General features: G+C 37.9%; 2 long non-coding RNA genes across 3 annotated transcripts; one reads left to right on the forward strand and one right to left on the reverse strand.

Moving 5' to 3' along the window:
• Positions 1 to 20121: 20121 nt before the first annotated feature.
• LOC145049366 (uncharacterized) lies at positions 20122 to 20799 on the reverse strand. Its single transcript, XR_013683270.1, has 2 exons — positions 20664 to 20799; positions 20122 to 20548 (listed from the first exon to the last, which is right to left on the reverse strand). It is a non-coding gene; the product is annotated as an uncharacterized LOC145049366 (long non-coding RNA).
• Positions 20800 to 21188: 389 nt separating this feature from the next.
• Positions 21189 to 23465, forward strand: LOC145049371 (uncharacterized). 2 transcript variants are annotated; one of them, XR_013683271.1, is made up of 3 exons: positions 21189 to 21308; positions 21797 to 22791; positions 23301 to 23465. It is a non-coding gene; the product is annotated as an uncharacterized LOC145049371 (long non-coding RNA). The 2 variants fall into 2 exon arrangements; XR_013683272.1 differs by having other exon boundaries at positions 21797 to 21913.
• Positions 23466 to 24557: the final 1092 nt, after the last annotated feature.

Below are 24557 nucleotides of genomic sequence, written 5' to 3' on the forward strand. Positions count from 1 at the left end.
GATAATTTAAATTTCTATTTCATTGGTATAATCCATAATTTGATTAATAAAAATTTGATATTAGGAAGTTTGTAGCCAAATTTTATAAAGTTTTTAAGCTTTAAGATTTATAAATTTGGATTTTTGGCTCTTTAGGGTTTTTGGAATATTGTTTGATATTCACCATCATATTGAAATATAATTAGAATATTTTAATTTATTTTTAGGGTTTTATACCCTTTTTCAATTGTAGCAAGTTTGAAGTTTCATTCTAATTATAGTATTGGCATTTCCTATTGTAGTTAAGCAACTTACTAGAATCGTAAGTGTCAAGTATATTAGTCCTAGATCTTAGTTGGATCCTAGTTTGTGCAAGATTTTGACCTAATCTACACTACTAGGCCATGGCATGTTGTGCATGAATGGTTTTTATAAAGATGCACGAGTCCAAGAATGACCTGAATTGACAGTTGTCACAGTATCCCCCACTTAAAAAGAATTTTGTCCCGAAATTCATTCTATGTCATCACTTGTCATCGCATGGGAAAAGTTGTGGATACATTTCCTTCATGAAGTCCTCACGCTCCCAGGTGTACTCCGGCCTGAGTTTTGGGTTCCATCGAACTTTCACAATCTGGATCTTACTCCATGTAAGTTGTTTTACCTCCCTATCAAGGATTTCTATCGGTTCCTCAACAAAGTTTAGCTTATCATTGATCTTAAATTCCTCCAGGGGTATTATTAATGCTTCGTCGGCTAGATATTTCCTGGGATTGGAGACGTGGAATGTGTCATGAATGGCGCTTAACTCTTGGGACAACTGGAGTTTATAAGCTACCGGACCAATCCTTTCAATGATTTCAAAGGGTCCAACATATCTCGGGCTTAGTTTTACTTTCTTACCAAAACGTACAAGCCCTTTCCAAGGCGACACTTTTTAAAGTACCCTGTCTCCTACTTGGAATTCTAATGGTTTTCGCCGATTATCCGCATAACTTTTCTGACGATCTCTGGCAGCTTTAAGCCTATCCTTGATGATAGCAATCTTGTCAGATGTTTCCTGGATAAGTTCGAGTCTAGTCAACTGTCTGTCTCTGATTTCTGTCCAGCATAAGGGCGAACGACACTTGCGTCCATACAATGCTTCATATGGAGCACATTGTAGGAAAACTCAATTAGAGGCAAATGAGTATCCCAATTTCCTTTGAGCTCGATGACACACGCTCGTAGCATATCTTCTAATGTTTGTATTGTTCTCTCTGTTTGCCCATCTGTCTGAGGGTGGTAAGCTGTGCTCAAATCTATCTTGGTTCCTAGTGCCTTCTGCAACATCCACCAAAATCATGATGTAAAACGACTATCCCTATCAGAAATGATAGATAGGGGTACACCATGCAGGGAAACAATTTTGTCGATGTAGATTTGGGCCAATTTTTCCATCCCGAATGGGGAGAAAGTGAGTAGACTTTGTCAGTCGATCCACTATGACCCAAATTGAGTCATGACCTTTAGCAGTTCTAGGAAGTTTGGTAACAAAATCCATAGATATTTGGTCCCATTTCCATTGGGGAATTTCAGGCTGTTGCAACAAGCCGGATGGTTTTTGATGTTCAGCTTTGACTATTCAGCATCTTAAACACTTCCCGACATACAAGGCAATATCCTTTTTCATTCCAGGCCACCAATAGTACCCTTTAAGATCTGTGTACATCTTATCCGCTCCAGGGTGGATTGAGTATTTAGATCGATGAGACTCCTCTAGTACCATGTCTCTCAGATTGTTAACCCTTGGAATCCAGACCCTGTCCTTAAAATAATGAACTCTATCAGGTTTGGTTTCAAATCTCTCTTCCAAACCATGTAAGGTCTCGCCTGGAAGATTTTCCTTGAATAACGCTTTCTCCTAGGCATCAATGATTTGAGATTTCAAGCTTGTCTGAATTACCATTCCCAAAGCTCTCACACGGGAAGGTTTCACTCTTTCTTTCCTACAAAGAGCGTCGGCTACTACGTTAGCCTTTCCTGGGTGATATCGTATCTCACAATCATAATCACTAAACAACTTTACCCATCTCCTCGGCCGCATGTTTAACATTTTCCGATCTAGGATATGCTGAAGGCTTTTGTGATCGGTATAAATGGTGCACTTGGTCCCGTACAAATAATGCCTCCATATCTTAAGAGCGAAAAATATTGCTCCTAGTTCTAGATCATGGGTGGTATAATTCTTCTCATGCAGTTTGAGTTTTCTGGAAGCATACACAATGACCTTATCTTTTTGCATTAACACACATCCTAATCCTTGATGAGACGCATCACAATACACCACAAAGTTCTCTAATCCTTCTGGTAAAGCCAGAATTGGTGCATTGCACAACTTGTTTTTTCAGGATTTGAAACGCCTCTTCGTGTTTCTCTTCCTAGAGAAATTTTCTGTCCTTTTGGGTCAAAGATGTTAATGGTTGAGCAATCCTAGAGATATTCTCAATGAAGCATCTGTAGTACCCAGCTAATCCTAGGAACTGTCGTATTTCTGTCGGGGTTTTGGGGGCCTCCCATTTCTTGATTGCCTCGATCTTAGATGGATCTACATGAATTCCTCTTTCGCCGATCACATAACCAAGAAAATGTACTTCCCGAATCCAAAATTCGCACTTAGTGAACTTGGAATACAATTTCTGCTCCTTCAACAACTCCAACACTAACTTTAGATGTCTATTGTGATCTTCTTTGGTTTGCGAGTAAACAAGTATGTCATTGATAAATACAATTACAAACTTGTCTAGGTATGGTCTACAGACCCTATTCATCAAATCCTTGAAAACAGCGGGTGCGTTCGTTAGTCCAAAAGGCATAACTAAGAACTCATAATGTCCATAACGGGTTCTAAATGTTGTTTTGTGAATGTCCCCTTCGTGAATTGTTAGTTGATGATACCCTGACCGAAGGTCGATCTTTGAGAAGTAGGAAGCGCCCTGCAACTGATCGAACAAGTCATCTATTCGAGGGAGGGGATATCGATTCTTGATTGTCAAATTGTTCTGTTCTCTGTAATCAATGCACGTTCGGAACGACCCGTCTTTCTTTTTGACGAATAACACTGGGGCTCCCCAAGGTGAAGAACTTGGTCGAATAAACCCTTTGTCTAGAAGTTCTTGAAGTTGTCCGGATAGTTCTTGCATCTCGGATGGTGCAAGGCGATATGGTGCTTTTGCTACCGGTGCCGCTCCGGGAATTAAGTCTATCCGAAATTCGACCTGCCTATGAGGGGGTAGACCGGGCAATTCCTACGGAAACACCTCGGGATAGTTTTGAACCACTGGAATCTCCTTGAGTTTCTTAGCTTCAGGTTCTCTTTCTAGCACGTAGGCCATGAATGCCATACAATTCTTCTTCAGGTACTTGTGAATCTTCATGCTTGATACTATGTTTAAACTTCTTCCTGGCTTCTCACTGTGTATGATAAGGGTTTCTCCATTAGGGAGAGGTACTCTAATGACTTTCTCATAACAACCAATGTCCCCTCTATTTTTGGATACCCAATCCATTCCTACTATCACATCAAAACTACCTAGCTCTATAGGAATTAGGTCAATGCTAAAGATTTTATCAGCTAAATTCAGAGTACAACCAGGAATTATATCGTTAGCCCTAATTTCATACCCATCAGCAAGTTCAGTAGCATAAGCATTCCTCATATTTCTCGATTTCAAGCCAATTAACGGTCTAAATGCTAAAGAAACAAAACCCCTATCTGCTCCCACATCGAATATTACTGATGCAAAATGGTTGTTCAGGAGAAACATACCTGTTATCACTTCAGGGTTCTGACGAGCTTCTTCTGCACCAATCATAAAGGCTACACCTCTTGGTAGTCCACCTTGATTTCCTTGGAATTTTTGCCTGGCTTGGCCTTGTCCATTGCTACCACGCCCCTTGTTCAGTTTGGGACATGCCCTACGGAGATGATCAGTACTCCCGCACTCGTAACATGACCTTTTTCCCTCCTTATTCAGCTTACAATACTTCGAGTAATGGCATGTTTGTTTACAGTTTTGGCACACTGGACACGCTCCCTTGTGATGGAAGTTACACTTATTTCACTTCGGAAGCGGTCCTAAGTACTGCTTTCTCTCCTGCACTTCCATGACTTCCTGTTCTTGAGTTTTCACTGGTTCTTGCTCCTGGGCTCTTACCATAAAGTTTCTTGAGACTTTCTACTTCCTCCTTGACTTGCCTCCATACTTCTTCTCTCCCTGATTTGCTGGCTTCCTCTTGCTACTAGAGTTTTCCTTTGTTGATGCTCCCATCCTTATCACATCATTGGTTAGTCGATTTGCTAGACTTACTGCACTCTGAATAGTAGTTGGGTTTGCTGAGGTAACCATTCCCCGAATCTCTGGTGTCAGACCCCAGATGTAACGATTTATCTGTTTCTCCTCAGGAGTAACCATGTGAGGTACCAGTTTTGCTAGTTCATGAAATTGGACTGTGTACTTCTCTAATTGTGTTCCAACCATAGAATGGTTCCAGAATTCAGATTCAAGCTTCTAAAGTTCATCCTTGGGACAATACTCCTCTATCAACAACTTCTTTAGGTCTTCCCAAGTTAGTTGATATGCCGCTGTATGGCCTCGGGTTTGCACTAGGGTATTCCACCAGGTCAATGCCCTATCTTGGAGTAGGCAAGATGCATACTCAACTTTGTTGCGCTCGAGGTATTTGCTAATTTGAAGGACCGACTCCATGCTGTCAATGCATTTCAGCAACCCGACCGCACCTTCCTTTCCATGGAACTCCTTAGTTTTACAAGCCATAAAGTACTTGTAGTTGCATTCTCTTTCATTGTTTCCCCGGTTTCCTCCACTACTTCCTTGGTTAGCATTAAGTCCTGCAGTTACTTGAGTAACGATGTTTGGGATTGCTTCAAAGAGCTGTTGTGCTACAACTTGAGCAACATCGGGTGTTTCGTTCTGTGGGCACCCGCGATTAGGCCTTCCTGACATGGTTCTATGACACAAGAGTAGAAATACGTATAAATACATAAAATAATGTATAATATTTAGTTCACTACTATTTTGAAAACCATAAGTGTTGTCAAATTAATGGGTTGCATTAATACTATGCATATAGATTTGAGAAAGGAAAGAAAAAAGAAAAATCTATTTTTTTTATCAAACCATTGACTAAATAAATTCTAGGGTTTGACCTCATTGTAAAAGTTTTCAAACATAAAATAAAATTCTTCATTACCATTTGAAATAATCTTAAGACCAAACCAATACATCAATCCCAAAATAAAGTTTTCAATGTTTTTCCCAAAAGACACCCAACATGGGTTTTCAGTTCATGACAAAATAAAATAAAATATTGAAATCAGAACCAAATGCCAATCGCTATCCCAACAAGAAACATCAACACCACAATCAGTAATAGCCCTCCAAGCACATAATATGCGGTCATTGCATGACCTGCCTCTCGTCTAGCAGCACTAGCAGTGTCAGCAACCTCCATCGAATGCTAAAACAGGATTTCCATCCTTGTCAACACTTCATCTAAAACTTCCCAATGCCCAGCTATGACAGCAAGACTGTGACGTAGGCCTGTTGCCATCGACTGCAATCTTCGGGACTCAGCCGGGGTCATACATGGCTGCCTGACAGGTATCCCTATGACTTGCTGTGGTGGGGGTGCTCTCGGTCTTGCAACGCTGGGTCCTACCCCGCTAGGTCCTGCGGTGCCAAGTCCTGCTGTGCTGGTGGCTATCCTTCCAAGAATGGGAACACTATTCCTCGCCGTCCTCCGAATGCGAAGTCCATAAAGTGGCGGCTGTGGCAACACCGATGCAGGTGATGCCTCGCGTCGTTGACTCGGGGCATTTTCATTGCTGATCTCTACCTAGTCTCCTGTATCTTCCGTGTCCTCCGATGGGTCTTCTTCTACCGAGGCGGGGGGATTACGTCGAGGGATAATAGTGACGTAGCCGGAGTCGTCGACTGAGGCGGTAGCGCGGGAAGAGGACAATGTTGACATAGTGGACTGAGACATAGTTTCAATGAGATATGAAATAAATGACAATGCATGCCTATAATATGCAATGCTTACACACACCAAAATTAACCTTTTGAATTTTTGAAATAAAGTTTTCTCAAAAAATTTGTTGAACATATTCCCATTATAATTAGCTCACGCTTTGTATAAATCTTTCCTTAATTAAACATAGGTGATCAGGCTTTGTTTAATCGAGGTCCAATAATACAACTCCCGACCTAATTATACTAGTAATATGTTTGATGTAAAAAGAATTTCTTTGTAAGTTTTAGTTATAGGTTGTGTTTTCTTAAAGAAAAACCGATGTTCTCTATAACTTTAGCTCTGATACCACTTCTGTCACACCCCGCTAAAGCGGAAACGCAAGATATGACAGTGATAATGGTTTCATTGCAAAAGATAAAGATACATCACCATAGCAGTATTTAAAAGTTTACAACCCATAGCTTAAAAAGAAACAAAGTACAAGTTTTTCCAAAACAACATTCTTCAAAATATAACTTCATAATAGATTCAACACGATGCAGCATGCTCTATGATGATGAATCTTTACATCCACTTACTAATTATTTCCTGAAAAAACATGTAAAACGAGTGTCAACTATGAAAATAGTTGGTGAGTTCACAAGTTTATAAAATCGAGCTTGAAATAAGGCTTTTCGTAAATACAAGTACATTGCTTTAATGATTAACAAAGTTGATTGCTATTAATGAATACAAGTTTATTGCTATAACGAGAAACGAGTTTGTATGTATATGAGCAAACAATGAGTCTCAACCAAACCTATGACTGAAGCCCTATCGAGATCTATGCTTATCGTTCCATAGATGAATATGGTATCATGCACTCCAGCAATAGGGCGAGTGAGGAGTTGTCAATTCCTAATAGCGCTATCCATAATGACCATTGGCTCAAAGAGTTAATGGTTAGAGATAAGGGAAGGGCCTTAGTACGATAAGTTCTCATGTTTCGTGTTGCATAGACTTACATAAAGAAACATAGCAATACAGTAGCAATCATGTTTGAAAATAATCAATTTAAATACAACATGCAAACAGTAGTTTTTCTGGACATGCTTTTCCACCCCAAAACATAAAAACTGAAAATAGGGGAGTGCGTGAATACTCACAATGTTTCGTGTAGGTACAAGTAGTGCCTCGGGATGCACCACCGTCTTACTACCGGGATCCTACGACATCAAACTCACACTAGTGAGTTTCCATGTCGAAATCTAATGCTAATATACTAAACTCTACATATAGTGAAATGCAAATTTATGTTTTAGTATTGGATTTTATACTAATTGGTTAAACTTTTTTCTGAAATAATGAAATTCTACAAGTTGAGCGATTAATTACAACTTTGGAACATTAATTTTCCAGATTTAGTAATATAAATTAAAGGTATTTCTACACATTTAAAGGTGTTTTATATTTCTAAAAATGTAAAATATTATCAAACAATTTCCAAAAATTGTCAAACCTCGTATTTTCATTGAAAATACAATAGAGGTTTTCTAGAAAATTATCCTTGAATTTTTGATATGGTTAACTATTTTTCAAATTTTTTTAAGTCTTCATAACAACATAAATTCACGAAAAATAGCATTCAAAGGATACAAATTCTCAAACTTTTTATTTAACTGTTAATACACAATACTAAGCTGGGAAAAATGTAAAAATGGATTTCCAAGCTGTTTAATTGTATTTTATGATTTTTGAGAATTTACTCCAATAAAAATTGAAATAAATAGAAAAAAGTTTTCAAAATTTCCCAAACATTGTATTTAACTGTTATTATACATAAATAGGCTGGGAAAAATATAAAAGATATTTTTCAGTGGGTATTTCTATTTTTCCTTGTTTTATTCCTTTAAATAATCATTAATTGATGAAATAATATTAATAAGTTAAAATAAATTACCAAAATTTTTGTTAACATCATTTACAGTACAAGTAACCTGGGAAAAAAACAAAAAGTGTTTTTCATATTGTATAATCCGGTTTTGGGTATTTATGTGCATTTAAGTGTATTTAAGTGTATATAACTTTAGAAAATAGGAGAAAAATAGTTTACAGTAGAGAAAAATCATCACAAGTTTTATGTAACCTCCTACTGTAAAAAATGATATTATGGTAAATTTTCATGAATTTTGGATAATCAGAACTATTTTTCCTATTTTTAGGCCATTATAATTGCCAAAAATTGGGAAAAATAGTAAGGCATGATGAAAAATTTTGAAATTATTTTTCTGAGCCACCCACCATAGGTTAGGGCTGCGAAAATTGTTAGATACAATTTTCACCCTCTCTAAAGTGTTTTCGTGATTTATTATACCCAAACAAAAAGAAAATCGAAAATCATACCAAACAACAACAAAAATCGATGAATTATAGTGAGGGGTCATCCATGAATTTATTCCGGATTTATAGACATCTGGAAGTATTTTATGTGATTTATGTGCTTGGTTTCTTGCAATAATTTTAATAAATCAAAGAAATGATAAAAGCTCTTGAAATTTTCCAGATTATCACATGCATGTAAGGGCTTTCAAAAGGAAAAATGTTCAAAATTTATTCAGAAGGGAAAATAAGGGTATTGAACCCAACAAGTTAAGAAATGTTGCACATTATAGTGTATGAGATGTAAATGTGGCTGAAGTTCATGAATTTGAGTAGCACATTCTGTGGGGTTTTAAGCCACGAAATTTCAGCCATCATTCACGGATATGTTAAGTTTCTAAATTATTTTTCCCCAGATTTATGGTTGGGTTTAAGGCCACTGATCACGCAAGGCAAAAATGGTGATCACAGAAAAAGAGCTGTTCGCGCAACCATTTTGTAAAAATTGCCAAAAATCCGATATTTAATATTTTACAGTGAGACCAGTTGGGTTTGAAAGTTAACTCGTGGAACTATCAAATAAAAAAAGAATATCAGGATTTGGTTAAGTAATGACCGAGTTATGTACGTTCAAATCTGAACAAAGTAGTCTGGCAGATTGCATGTCTTCCCTTTTTGCTTTGAGTGCATTCTTAGCGCATTTTGATAAGAACAACATGCATGCTTCTGTTAAGGTCCGATTTCTAGCACATGCATGGAGTGAATGAGCATCCAAGATGTACTAGAATTGGTTTAAATGCTTTTGGTCATGCAAGAACACAAAAGAAATGGAAAAGAAGATGTAATACTCGGTTTTGAAGTCACATGAACACATGTGCATCTTTTTCACTCCTTGCATGGGTTTGATCCCGGATTTTCACCATCTCAAACACATGCATTGTGTTACGGTGAGAATCTACAAACCACAAGGGAAAAAGTATGGATTTCTAGCCATGGAAGGGCATAGAATCCGAAGAGTATAGAAGAACCATGAAGAAGAGGAAGTAAATCATGAAACTATGAGGGAGGATTGTGGTGTTTACCTTGGTTTTGATCTTGAGAGAAGCAAGAACACTTCAAGGCCTTCTTAATTTCGAAATTATGGCAGAGAATGGAGGATTTTCTGATGTGTAGGAGTGGTCTTGGAAGTGGGAGAGTTTTCTTGGAGAAGGAGTGTGAGATGGAGTCAAGAGAGAAGTGGAAGAGTGTAGGGAATGATCTTAATGATTGAATTTTTGGGAAGATGAAAGCATGGGGAAGAGGGGGTGCTGGATTTTTGAGGGTATTAAAGTGCCCTCTCTCTCCTAATTCAAATTAAATAATTTCCCTCTTCAATTTTTATAAAACCATAATTTTTATAAAAATGATTCTTTATGTAATTCTCTATTTATTTAAAAATCTTGTTTTTATCTAATAAATTATGATTAATGTATGATAATTTAAATTTATATTTCATTGGTATAATCCATAATTTGATTAACAAAATTTTGATATTAGGAAGTTTATTGCCAAATTTTATAAAGTTTTTAAGCTTTAAGATTTATAAATTTGAATTTTTGGCTCTTTAGGGTTTTTGGAATATTGTTTGATATTCGCCATCATATTGAAATATAATTAGAATATTTTAATTTATTTTTAGGGTTTTATACCCTTTTTCAATTGCAGCAAGTTTGAAGTTTCATTCTAATTATAGTATTGGCATTTCCTATTGTAGTTAAGCAACTTACTAGAATCGTAAGTGTCAAGTATATTAGTCCTAGATCTTAGTTGGATCCTAGTTTATGCAAGATTTTGACCTAATCTACACTACTAGGCCATGGCATGTTGTGCATGAATGGTTTTTATAAGGATGCATGAGTCCGAGAATGACCTGAATTGACAGTTGTCACATTCACCCTTGTTTCTAATCATTTTCTTAAATACTTTGCAAACATAATTCATCCATAGTACCTAAGCTATAGTTACAGCCTTGTTTCTTCTTCTTCTTAACTCATCTCTTGCAACCGTTGCTCCAAGCCTAGTCTGAATAGATACAACAACTCCTTGTCAATTATGTGAAAAATACAACCAGAGAGTGACCTACCTTCATAATAGGTGTTGTCTAGGATCAACAATGTTTCCAAACTAGTAAGTATAATACAAGTTCAAGTATAAAATACAACAAAAAGCTGACTAATTTTACATAACATTCCTTTAAGCTGTTATAAAGAATAATGACTTTACCTAAGCAGTAGCATCTATTGTTGAAGATGCAACAAGAAGCATAGGATTTGTATAGTCCCTGAATAAATATAAAGCTTATTAGGTTAGAGGCAAACCCATCCCTGCAAGCATGAGGGCAACCTGATCAAAACAACCAAAGGCAGAGTCAGCAATATCATTATTATATAAATAAAAAACAGAACAATAGACTTAAGATATATCAATAAGTCATAGATACATTTGTAGTACAGATTTATATGAAATTCAGATTGATAAAAATGAGGATGTAACTTAAATCCAAATATTAATATTTAAAATATGTAACTTACATCTCATCAGATAAACAACATTGGAATACCTTTCTTGAAATAACTACAAGATCCACTATTACCTATTTACCTCCCATGAAGGAAATTGCAAAACATATAGGAAATTTCAAGCTATTACTAGATATCAACAAATATTTAAAGTTTTAAACAAAGAAAAAACAGTTTATTGACATGGTTGTTTATGGATCTCCAAAAATTAGCATCAACAATGTACTAAAATTTAAAATTCCTATACGACTGGATCTGGTATCATCAGCATACATCTTATCTAAAGTGTTTCAACTAGCAATGATGAGCATGGGCTTGTTCCAAATGATACTTTGTGAAACCAATAAAACAAACCATCCACTTTCCCCTTTCTAAGGGTTCAATTTCAAACGCAATATTAGAAGGAACATCAAAGGTAACTGCACTATATAGTCTATACACAAGCGATAGATATCATTAAGTTTTGTTCATCATTCTAACTGTATGCTAGAAGAGTATGTATGATGCTAACTGATATATAAAATTAAACAAACGTAAGTACATAACCTTTGTAGGTGTTTTAGTCCTGGTTGTCGGGTTCACTATTGGCCCAGGTGTATCTGTGTTGGTTAATACCCGGGCAGATAGATCCGGCAGTTGTGATTCATCAGTTCCAAAAGTGGCAATTGGGTTGTGGCAACTGGATACCACCTGATTATACACAATTAAAATCAAAATGAAATGTTAATTGGTTTCAAGTGGAGAAAATGATTATTAGAATATATAGTAAGTGAATAACTTACTTGATGTGATGTTAGGGCATAAAGCAACAAGCATTCTTGTTAGGGTTTTAGGGAATACATTGCATATCATTCCAATACCACTGTTACATATGCTAGACCTGTAATTAACAGAAACCTCTAAAATCAGTGAATGAAAAAAATATTGATACACTAATGGAGAGAGTGGTGGAGCATAGAACAAAGCTTACAAGGTTAGCATTCTTGTCTATTGTGAGAAGACGATTGCTTTCTCCTTTACGGGTGCATTTCCTAAAATACACATGGGTTCTGAAATGGATAAGATGATTAAACAAAACTCGAGTAGCTGATAATAGTTTAGTAATTAGTATTTTGGTTTATTAAGGCTCTACTGGTGCACGGAACTTTGCTCCCGCATAAACAGCGGCTGCTTCGAAGTCTTCTGCTATCCTCAAAAGCATCAATTTTCAAATTAAAATTATAAACATATTCAAGTAACTCATTTACATAAATACAAGTCAAGATGAATTTGATTACCTGGTTGTATTTTGCAAGTCGTTCAGAACAACAAGGAGCTCCCCTGTTTCACACACAAACTACCATAATAAATATCATTTATAAGTTATAACATAACAAAACACTACCTCAAAATCTGCTAAAAATAATAATTAATATTATTAGTTGATTACGGTTGACAAGCCAACTAAAAAATCTGTAATAAAAGTATTCTCTGTTTCGCCACTTTTATGGCTGGCCATTACACCCCATCCAGCACGCTTCGATGTTTTCATATTATAGGTCACATGAAATCAAGTCAAGAAAGAAGGCCTACTTTCTATTTGGTGATGAGTTTAAGAAAATCTTTGATCGTTTAGATGTTATAACAGGTAAACCACGAAAGCGATAACAACAATATAAAACACAAGAGTGAATCTGAATATGTCGAATGATTCAATTGATTCAATCCTCAGCAGAGCTCGATAAAAAACTTCCGCTGTAGAGGATATTAGGGTTACAAAAGATAAAGATCAAAATAGTTGACATAATTACTTCTAAAATCTTACGTTCTTGGATGCATGCAAGCATCTATAAATACAAAACCCTATAAAATAACTCACGGATGGACAGGTCCATACCGGAGACTAAATGGACTAAATAGCGAGCCCAAGACGCAACACCTTCTGGACCTAACAATCTCCCCCTTTGCGTCAATTGGAGGAAGACTATCACTTCTTCTTGCTTGGTCCAGCTGCAGGAACTTTCTTAGTGGTTTCAAACAGACGTGGGATGAGAGCAAGGATTGTCTGTCTGAAGCGAATGTACCACTGGATCATATCATCGAAGTACTTCTTGTCGTCTGCTGAATTCTGATTGCATCGATGAATGATACTTAGAAGATGTTCCAAGCATGTAGTGGTGTAAAGGTGTTTGTCAGCCAAGGGGAACAGGCATTTTTGGCCTTCGTTCCTTGTAAACATGACAGAATTCCGTTTCGGGTCGATCCTTCCCATTTGCATCATGTTCAAATCACTATCCAAGCCAACTGGAGAAATAGTGGGCTTTTTCTTGGAGATGCTAGCAATCTCCTGATCCATCTTGGCAACTTCCATAATGTACCATACAAGCATCCTCTTGAAGTGATCGATAATCGGACCATACTCAGATTCATTGGTGAGGAGGATGTTGTGCAAAATAATCCAGTCATGTGGATTCAGGTTGGGAAGATCAGCAAGCGATATGGCATGTTCGGTTTTGGCAGAACCCCTTAGCAATTTGAACCGAACGTTCATGAAGTTCCCCTCACGAAACGGCTTGAGGACCCGAACGTTGACTATCTTCTAAGCGCTCCAAGTTTGATACTGTGGTTGAGCAGACTTCAGATAGAATTCGATGAGTTCCCTATCAACCTTTGGATGAGGATGAGGGACATCAGCAACGTTATCAAAGGCGTGGAAGATAAAGGCTTTTCGGGTCAGTGGCATGTCGAACTGTGAATCGACATAGTTGATACGATCCAATGAAATCACTGGTTCGAGCCACAAAATGCTGGGAGTTTCAATTGCCTCTTTCAAAAGCTTCTCAAGAGTTCACGGAGGAAAAAGCGTTTTCCTACTCTCAACAAGGTCATGAGCCTCCTTCATTTTCCTTTCATTCGCCTCAGCCTCTCTAGCAACACGAGCGCTCATGTCTGCATCTTTATCACGACCCTGTTTCTTTATGAGATCTGCAATCGTCTCTTTATCGTCGTCATCACTGTCTTCAACAATTTTCTTTCCTTTGTCTTTGACAGCTGAACCTGAGGCTTGACCTGCAGGAGGAGGTTTGGGTGCTTTAGTTGCTGTAGAAGTGGGAGGTGGTTGAGATACATCTTCTCCCCCTTATTTCGGAATGGACACGAAATCAAGGAGCACTTCAATTTTGCTTAGGAGAGCAAGGGCAGGAGCAAGCTTCTCTGCGAGAGTGTGCCTGACCGAGTAGTTCAGAATCGAATCATGGGCTTCAATGATGTTGGAAAGGGCGGCGTGGACATCCGAAACACACGAAGAAATAACTTCTCGCTCAGATCGAAGAGATTCAACTTCCTTTTGAGAATGGAAAGCTGAAGACTCTTGACCTTGAGAGCAGTGGTCTTTCGTGCGAGAGCGTCCATGACTGAGTTCTCGGCAGCTAGGTATTCATGCAGCTTAGTCAGGCGCTCCTCAATAGTCGCCTTAAACAATGTGTTGTCATCACTGAGAGTTTGACGAAGACTGGCAAAGGACTACAGTTCTGAGGCAACTAAGGTAGCCAGCTTGTTGACAATAGGGTCAAGCTTCGTTTTATTGGTATCAGCAGTTTCCTGTATAGACTACAAAAGAGAAGAAGTGTCAACAAATAGTTTTTCGACTTTTTTCGTCGCAACAGCACATGCCTTGGTAGAGGCATCAATGGCGGCAGTGGCTGAGCTGATGGAGGCTTCATGAGCCTTAGTAAAAGCATCAACAATCCCCTGAATAGCGGCCTCTGAGATTGTAGACTTTGAGGAAGAGGAAGAGGAAGCAATGAGAGAATCAATCTTCTCATGAAGCTCCTTGAGATGCTTCTTGGTTACCGGAGCATCATCATCATCATCACTCTGCATTTGGTACGGACTATAATAGACCGAGTCAAATGTCATATCCTCTCCTCCAACAAAAGGGTCTTCATTATCTGCTGAGTGACCAGGAGATGAGGGAGTGGGTGAGGGTGGAGGCTCGGTTGTGGAAGTAGGTTCGGGTGAGGATGTATGTTCGGTAGTGGGAGTGGGTTCGGGTGCTGTTGTAACATCACCATCTGGCACGTATCACAATATTGTCCGCTTTGGGCCACTCGGCACGAGGACTTCCCAGGGGGTCACCCATCCTGGTACTACTCCCGCCCGAGCACGCTTAACTGCAGAGTTCTTATGGGATCTGCTGCCCTCACGGCTTTAAAACGCGTTGTGATAGGGAAGGTATCCACACCCCTTATAAGGAATGCTTAGTTCTCCTTCCCAGCCGATGTGGGATCAGATCTTACCCACTTTCACTCCCCATTATAGGGTTCGACGTCCCCGTCGAACACATCGGCCCGTGCCCTGGCTCTGATACCATTTGTAACATCACCATCTGGCACGTATCACAATATTGTCCGCTTTGGGCCACTCGGCACGAGGACTTCCCAGGGGGTCACCCATCCTGGTACTACTCCCGCCCGAGCACGCTTAACTGCAGAGTTCTTATGGGATCTGTTGCCCTCACGGCTTTAAAACGCGTTGTGATAGGGAAGGTATCCACACCCCTTATAAGGAATGCTTAGTTCTCCTTCCCAGCCGATGTGGGATCAGATCTTACCCACTTTGGTATCAGAGCTAAATTGGCTATAGAGAACTCGTATCCTCGAAAGAGGAATACAACTATAGCAACTAGCTTCTAATAAAAGTATTATTAATATTAATAACACTGCTTCTCGACTACTTACGGTACTTCATGTCTGGCCCACATTTGTGCTCGATAGTCAGGAAGTACAAAACAAAAATTAAATAATACTGCAAACCCCACCAACAATAACATGTAAGAGTTATATATATACTCTGACCCGCGATGAGAACACTTCATAAAAATTCTAACATGCCTCCAACTAAAACTACCAACTCAACCCTTTAGGTCAAACGCCTCAATTAAGGTTAGTACCGTACATAAGTCATACCATAAATAAACCTGAAACGTACGCCTATGTTATTTATGGTCAGGCCGGTGAACAATAAACCTTGAGCCAGGAGTTTGACAGACTACAATGGTTGAAAGTTTTAGAGATTAAAGGATGTTATCAAGATTCGCTGCAGGAACCTAGTACTTTAGAAACCTTATATCAACCCCAGAACAACGTATAATGCACTTAAAAATCTGGTATAATGTTTAGATCTTCCTAATCTGCCTAAACCCAAGGAAGAACCAAGAACCAATGGCTCTGCTACCGTCGTAGCAAAGAAACCCATAGTTCCTAATCGATCATTCAGTAGTCTCCAAATTTCAATTCTCTCTCCATCGTTTGAAATCGGTAGGTTTCAATTGTCTCTCTCTAATTTGGAACCTTACTATAAAAAGATCGGATGTGACTTCCTGTACTTTCTGATTTAACGACCTCCCAAACCTTTACCCGGGAATGGTGAACCAAGAATTCAAAAATACTGAAAGGTAAATCTGGGGATTAGCTCCACTAGTTCACGGTCTAGTTACTACATCCAGACCCATTACCTTTGACAGTGCTAAAGCAATTGACCTATCAATTAACTGAGTAGTGTATCTGTTAAGGTTCCATAACCCCACAAATTGAAAAGAACCATATCGGGAGTACAAAAAAAAAAGAAGCTCCATGGCAAGTCAAATGGGAACTTCAAGCACCGCAAACCCAGTCCAAAACCTATAATTGTGTACATCGCAATCACAAACACACCTACTCAATCAAAATCCTACTTTAGCACTTTACCCCGCTGTACCAAGTGCAATTTCCAGCATGTCATAGATTGCATGGACTGCTACATCTGTAACTTGAGAGGTCACACCTCTAAGTTTTGCAGAAAGTCCCTGAATAACGTCTTTCACGTCAACCTAGTATCTATGACCATTGGAAGTTTCGATGTGATCATCAGAATGGATTGGTTATCACTTCATCAAGCAGATATCTTATGTTACGAAAAATTCGTTCGACTATCTTTACCTGACAACGACGCCCTCGTGATTTACAGAGACAAATCAGGAAAGAATCTAAGAATCATCTCTTGCATGAAGGCATTTGCAGAAGAGATGCTTTGCTTTCTTGGCCCACGTGGTGGATATGCAAGACAAGGGTAAGGAAATCATAGACATACCACTAGTGTGCGATTACCCGGGTATATTTCCAGAGGATATACCTGGAGTACCCCCAGTCAGACATGTCAAATTCCGAATTGAACTAATCTCGGGTGCAACACTAGTGGCACGATCTCCTTATCGTCTGGCTCCATCGGAAATGCAAGAACTATCTAGCCAACTCCAAAAACTTCTTAACACAAGCTTTATCCGGTCAAGCTTCTCTCCATGAGGAGCTTCGGTATTGTTGTCAAATAGAAAGATGAATCGTTCAGGATATGCATCGACTATTGAGAGTCGAACAAACTCGCTATCAAGAATCGATATCCACTCCCGAAGATCGTTGACCTGTTCGACCAACTACAAGGATCTAGCTATTACTCAAAGATCGATCTAAGATCCGGCTACCACCAACTCAGAGTGTAAGAAGCAGACATTCCAAAGACAGCATCCAGGACTCGGTACAGTCACTACAAGTTTCTGGTTATGCCATTCGGACTGACTATTGACGTTAAATGAAGTACACCAATTCATAGGGCTTGCAGACTATCATCGGAGATTCATCGAGAATTTCTCAAAAATAGCCAAGCCTTTCACCGCATAAAGCTAGAAATACAAGAAATTCGATTGGGGTGACAGACAAAAGTCTACCTTCTAGAAATTGAATCAATTATTGCGCAGTGCACCAGTTATGTCTCTTCTAGAGGGAACGAAAGACTTTGTAGTATTCCGCAACGCCTCTCACCAAGGGTTGGGATACGTGCTGATACAGAAAGAATAAAGTCATTGCATATGCATCCATATAACTCACGCCAAACAAGACCAACTACACTACCCATGACTTAGAGTTAGGAGATGTAGTGTGTGCCTTAAAGATTTGAAGACACTACCTCTACAGAACAAAGTGTGTCATGTTTATTGACCACAAAACCCTTTAACACATCTTAGATTAGAAGGATCTCAATATGAGATAAAGAAGATATGTCAAGTTGCTAAATGATTACGAATGCGAAGTTCGTATTCATCCTAGTAAGCAAATGTCGTGGCAGATGCATTAAGAAGGAAAAAGCAAGCAAAGCCTCTTCGTGTAAAGGCTCTAACCCTAACCACCCACTCCTATCTCACCACCCAAATTCGTGATGCTCAGCTAAAATCACTCAAACTCGAGAATATCGTGGAAGAAAAACCTTCGAGGAATGGACAAATAGTTCGACCTCAAGGAAGGCGGAACACGATATTTCATGAACAAAATTTAGACCCTAGACCAAGATAGTAGGTTCACTTCCAGGTTCGGGCAATCATTGTAAAGGTTCCTAGGAACCAAACTCGACGTGAGTACTGCATATCATCCTTAAACGGACGGACAAAGTGAAAAAAAAAAATGATACAAACTTAGAAGGACATGCTCCGTGCTTGTGGGATAAACTTCGATAATACATAAGATACTCACTCACCACTATTTGATTTTCATAAAACAATAGTTAGCACACTAGCATAAAGGTCATTCTATTCATGGCCTTGTACGGACGTAGACGTCGTTCTCCGATATGTCGTGTAGAAGTTGGAGATACTCCATTAGCTATAAGGCACACTGGAGATACTTCACTCACTAACCCTGAGATCATTCATGAAACAAGAAAGAAGGTCGTTCGAATAAAGAGACGATTAAATGTCGCGCATAGTCGTTAGAAAAGCTACACTAACCCAATAAGCAAACCATTATAATTCAAAACAGTGGACCATATCCTATAAAGGTCGCACTATGGAAAATGTCATTAGACTTGGAAAAACAATAGAACCCCTGTTATATCGGACCTTGTGAAACAATAGCAAGGATTGGTCATATGGATTACAAACTTAGTTCACCTCAAGAACTAAATAAAGTTCATGATACCTCCCATGCATGTAATTTCAAAGGTGTCGCTCTAATAAGAACTGTGGATTTCCTCTCGATGAGATCCAGATCAACACTAAACTTCATTTCATGAATGAACCGGTGGAGATCGTGGATCGAGAAATCAAAAGTCTCAAACAAATCTGAATTACTATAGTAAATACCTGATGGAACTCAAGTAGAGAACCGTAGTTTACTAGGAAACGTAAGGATCAAACAAAACAAAAGTATCCGCAATTTTTCAGCGGTACTCCCTCCAATACTGGAATGAAATACTAGTAGAACAAAACGATTGTGGAACAAAATAATTTCGGGACGAAATTCCCTTAACGGGGAGGTAATGTGACATCCCGGATTTTTAGTCAAAGACTGTGAACGGTCAAGTTCACAGTAAGTCTCTTGGTAAATTGACTTATTGAGTTTCAGTACAGTTAATATAAAATAAATGAGCTATTTCAACTACTATAAGATATCAAATGGCAAGCAAAACAAATAGCTCAAACTACAATGTGAAAATATATATGGAAAACTAGAATTTCGTAATAAGTCGTTGGGCGAAAAACAAACAAACTAACCTCGTAGTACGTGTTTCCCTGATTCTGAAAATATAAAGAACGTCCAAAATGGAGTTCGGATACAAAAGATACGACCGTTTTAAGAGCCACAAACCAATATAATATTGATTTTCCTAAAATCGTTAAAACCATTACTAACCATTGAGGGACTTGCACACCTCAAATGGAATTTCCGAAAACATTTTTGGACTCAGGCTATATCCTAATATTTAATTTTGTATTTGAAATATTTTTAGTAAAAATATTTATAAATGTTTAAAAATTAGACGTTTTCATGTTTATAAATCGCGAAATATTCAACTATTTATTTCGACATAATTTCTACTATTAGTTATGTATTCCAGAATAATACATATAAAAATCCAAATACAGTTAATTTGTACGTTAATAATTGAAATAGCCCAACATTTAGTATTATATCTATCTATATTATGGTATGGATATGATTCATAATCTATTAGATGTTGTTGGTTAAATTGTCATAAATATACATCATATATAAGTGTATTTTAAAACCAAGGTTTAACAAATTAATAAATTTCATATTTCCTAACACATGAGTTTAAATTTATATATTATCCATATATGTATACTAGAATATATAACTAGCAAAATAAATCAATACTCATTAAATACATAAATAATTAAGGTATTGCATTGCTTTTAAATTCAAACCAAATAAAACACATGGAAATTTGTTAATTACAAATTTTACACATTTCATAAAGAAACAAATACATTATACTGAAATGAAACTTATATTCTTTATATTCTTTACTCTTTCAATTGACAGCTTGCCAAACAAGTACACTATCAATTTTTGTACTCCTCAAATTGATGAGTCTAACCTTCAACTTAAACAAATTCACACGGAAATATTTCTCCTGTTTGTCCTTCAACTGCTGCCAGTGACTCATTCAAGACGGCAACAACACTCTTTCGATCTTTCTTCTTCCCCACGGGTTTCACAGTAACACCCAAAACACCTTAAGGTTTTGTTGCTGTTCTTCTTCTCCTTCACTTCCCTATCAAATGAACCAACCAAACACACCATCTATATCTATCCAAAAAAAAAAAAAAAAAAAAACAAACCATAGCAAACAAACACCCCGAGATCATTGTAATTTGTCTTCCCACTACTGTGAAACAATCAAAGAAACAGAGAAGAAGCAAACCTGATCAGTGGAGGGGAGGAAACGAATATCAGCTATTCCCTCCATCCCTCTTTCCCGTCGAGTTAACCAGCCAAACACCCCTGAAGATCATTGATGTTGCCGCTTCACCTATCCCATTCGATCCAACTGTTCCCTCTCTCTCATTCTCGCAACAGGAGAGGAACGGTGACAGCAGGAGGCTGCCACCGCTAGCAAACCATCGCCATCACCGAGCTTCTTCAACCCAACCTCCCACCTTCCTTCTATTTTTGATGACAGACTGATCCAATCACCGCCAAACCACCGCCATGGCTAGTTGATGCAACCCACGATCATAAACAGGCCCCTGTTGGCATAGTTCACTGGAGAAGAAGAAGCAGCGACCACCACCATTTTTCCTTCCTGCTTTCATTTATTCGACTCTCAAACAGCTTCCAGTCGCCTTTTCCTTGCTTCTCCATCAACCTCAGGTCGACTCCAAGGTTCCCGGTACAAAACACGCTTAGAACACGATCTTCCCGACATGTCCGGCCCTCACTGTCTGCTGTTGTCGCAGAGACAACCTCCGACCGCCACCGTCGCTGATGAGCCTTAGCCACCCTCCGCCGCTATCTCTGCTTGTTGTCATTGCTATGGAACCCCGATCGGCCACCACTTGATGATACTGTGAGTATTCGATTGACCACCACCATCATGTAATTTCTATTAATTGGATGTCCATACGACTACTCCAGTCGGAATCGTGAGACCTAGGTTGTGGTCTCGTCCCCAAATTGTTTGAACTGCAAAGAAATCGCGACTAGTAAATGAAGGGGAACTGTTCAAACTTGAATCCCATTTAATTAAATATAACCTTTCAAGTTAGATGAATTTACGAAATCGGTCCCACCTATGAAATGATTTTCACTTAAGTCAAACTGCCATCAAAATAATCAAAAACAGACCCTCTCTTCGAAAATCCTAGCAAGATGGGTCCGAAAACTGTAATTTAGGCTGAGAATGTACAGTTTCAGTCCCTGTCTTGTAAACGGATTTCAAGATCAGTCGCTTGTTGAATGATTTTAGCAAAATCGATCCCTTGAAATTGTTTGTATTCACAAAAACCACCCTACACTTAATAATTAATACCAAAAGTAATCTCTTGGTTTTATTAGGTAATATAAATGCACCTGCTGGTTCGTTTTATAGAACGAGAAATGTCACGTAACAAATCTCACGACAAGTTCCTCAAAAGGAACCGACTTCGAACGATTGGAACTTACGCTTCAAGGGTGAGTGCTTACGGCCCCTTTTCAATATTATTTCGGGGGGGAATACATGTGCCTATATATTTTGTTTATACAAATATATTACCTTTTTATGCGAAAAACCTAGTTTATAAAAATATTATTATTTAACAATTTACTATATTGTTACGGATAAACTAGTATGAATTTTCGTATACGTATTATGGTTATTTTATTGTGAAATAACCATTTCACACAACAAATACTACATGATACAAAGTTTTATGATTTTTTTTATATTATAACAAGTACGTTATGAAATTGTGTAGTATTTCAATGGTTCAAGATATTACTATACATGTATATTTATATGTTTATATGCATAAAGTTTATACATGTACATATGTTCATTAATTTGAAACATTCATTTTTAGTCTTGTATGATATGCATACTACCCGTTTAAAGTGTTTCAAAGTTTCAAGACTTCTATACATGAATACTTTTACGCATCGCTTTACACACATATACAAGTTCGTTATGTCAATACATATCTCTATAAAAGCGAGTAATTTATACTTCTATAAATACGTCAACCATACTCGGCTTTTACAAATGCTATACTTCGAAATTCATTATGCCCGGTACTTAACTATAATTAAGTTAGGGCTGAGAGTTATTCACAAACTTTTCGTTAATGGTTTTTGAGTGAGACGCTACTATTCATTAGCTGAGTTTAATTACTTAGCCTGCCCCACACTGCTATAATCGTTAATCTTCGGAGTGAGGTACATATGTATAGATCTATATGGGGTCGACAACCCCACCTGCGGTTGCTAGCTACAACCATCGACTGATCAATCGAAGCAGGTGATATGTGTCTACGATCGTTACTACGATATCCAATGAAGCGTCGTATGGAGGGGTACTTTTCGTCTATAGCTCGATTATAGAACTCACTAAAAACATTAACACGAATCTCTCTCTTTCTCTTACTACAACCATAGGCTTGGTTGCCTTCAAGTACATTTTTAAGTATGAAAATTACTTATACAATGCATTCATTTTGACTTTTAATGAGGTCACTACAAGTACATTTTAAGTAAGGAAATTACTTATATAAAACATTCATTTTGACTTTCAATAAGTCATTACAAGTACATTTTTAAGTATGTAAGTTACTTATACAAAACATTCATTTTGACTTTCAATGAGTTATTACAAATAAATGTTAAAAACATGAATTTACTCATATCAAAATACATGCTTGGATTTTAAAGACTCTTTGCAAATACTGTTTTTTTTAACTATTGTTATAGTTATACATACAAAGTTAATACTTTTTAGACTTATTAAAAGTATTACTGCGTTAGCAGAAAACCTGTGACACTCACCAACCTTTGTGTTGACTTTTAAAACTACATGTATTCTCAGGAAAACACTAAACAGACATTCAAGACAGATTGGATTACAGGTGACCAAGTTTATTTGTTGTTGTACCATACGCCTACCTGTTAAGGCAATTAATGTATTATTATTATTATTTGTAAAAACATTGTATCAAGATGGAATATGAATGCTATTTTGTTTATTGTTGTACTTGTGCTATATATTCAATTTGCCTGTGATCCATGAACTTAGTCATACACCCCGGCGTGTTCCGCCGCCTCGGCCGGGGGTGTGACGGCTGTAGTAGGAGCCTCCATATCAGATACGTTGGTTCCAACTCCAGCGATGGTTGTTGTGGTAGCTTCAGTAAAAATGGGAGGTGGTAAAGGGATAGAAGTTGGTGGTATTTGAGTAGTGGAGGTTATGGGGGAATGGAAATATAAATGGAGAATGGTGGAGGAGAGACAGGTCTAGTGGAAACAGGTACCTCAAGAGTAGGCGAACGTGGAGGAGTGTTACCACGTAAGTGTTGGATTAATGTCTAAGTCCATAAGTATAATTGGTAAGACTTGACCTGACCCGGCATGGTCCATTTGGGTTGCATGGCATCATGCACTTGGGTAGACTAAAATGAGAGAAATAACACTTAAGGTTTATTAATATATTATAAGTTCTAATATATTAATAAGATTATTTAATTAGTATTGATCAATAATTGATTTAGAATTAATTATGTGATCAAAAGAAGACTAATTAAATATATGGGTTGATTGTGTAAATCATCCATATTTATATGGTGGGCTAATGCTCCATGGATTATCAAGTTGGGCTCAAATCCATTGGATGCTCCATGGATGCTCCATGGTGTATTTGAACCCATGGATCCAAGGAAATGGAAAGCCATGACAATTAGGGTTTACCCTAATTGTAACAACTATATAAGCATCTTATTGATGTGAGAAATCGGCGAGATGATATGCATGGAGGGCAAGCCGATTCTTGAAGTGTTCTAATTTTTCTCTAAGTTATTCCAAGTGCTTATGGTGTTATGTGAACCATTTGAGGTGTCACACTTGGGGCACTAGGCACTCAATCTTCATGAAGGCAAGCACCAACAAAAGGTATGTTATTCTAACTTGTGTTATTCAAAGTTTTGTATGCTAGAATAGAACAATACCTTGGAGAGTTGATATTCGCATGTATAATAGTGAAAACATAGATCCAAGGTATTTAGGGTTGCATGTACACTTAGGAGTGTTAGATTGCTCAAAACCCAACAGTGGTATCAGAGCCTAGGCTTGT

This window comes from Lactuca serriola, chromosome 1 (assembly GCF_051521515.1).
Source record: "Lactuca serriola cultivar US96UC23 chromosome 1, Lser_US96UC23_V15, whole genome shotgun sequence".
In the NCBI taxonomy this organism is placed as follows: Eukaryota; Viridiplantae; Streptophyta; class Magnoliopsida; order Asterales; family Asteraceae; genus Lactuca; species Lactuca serriola.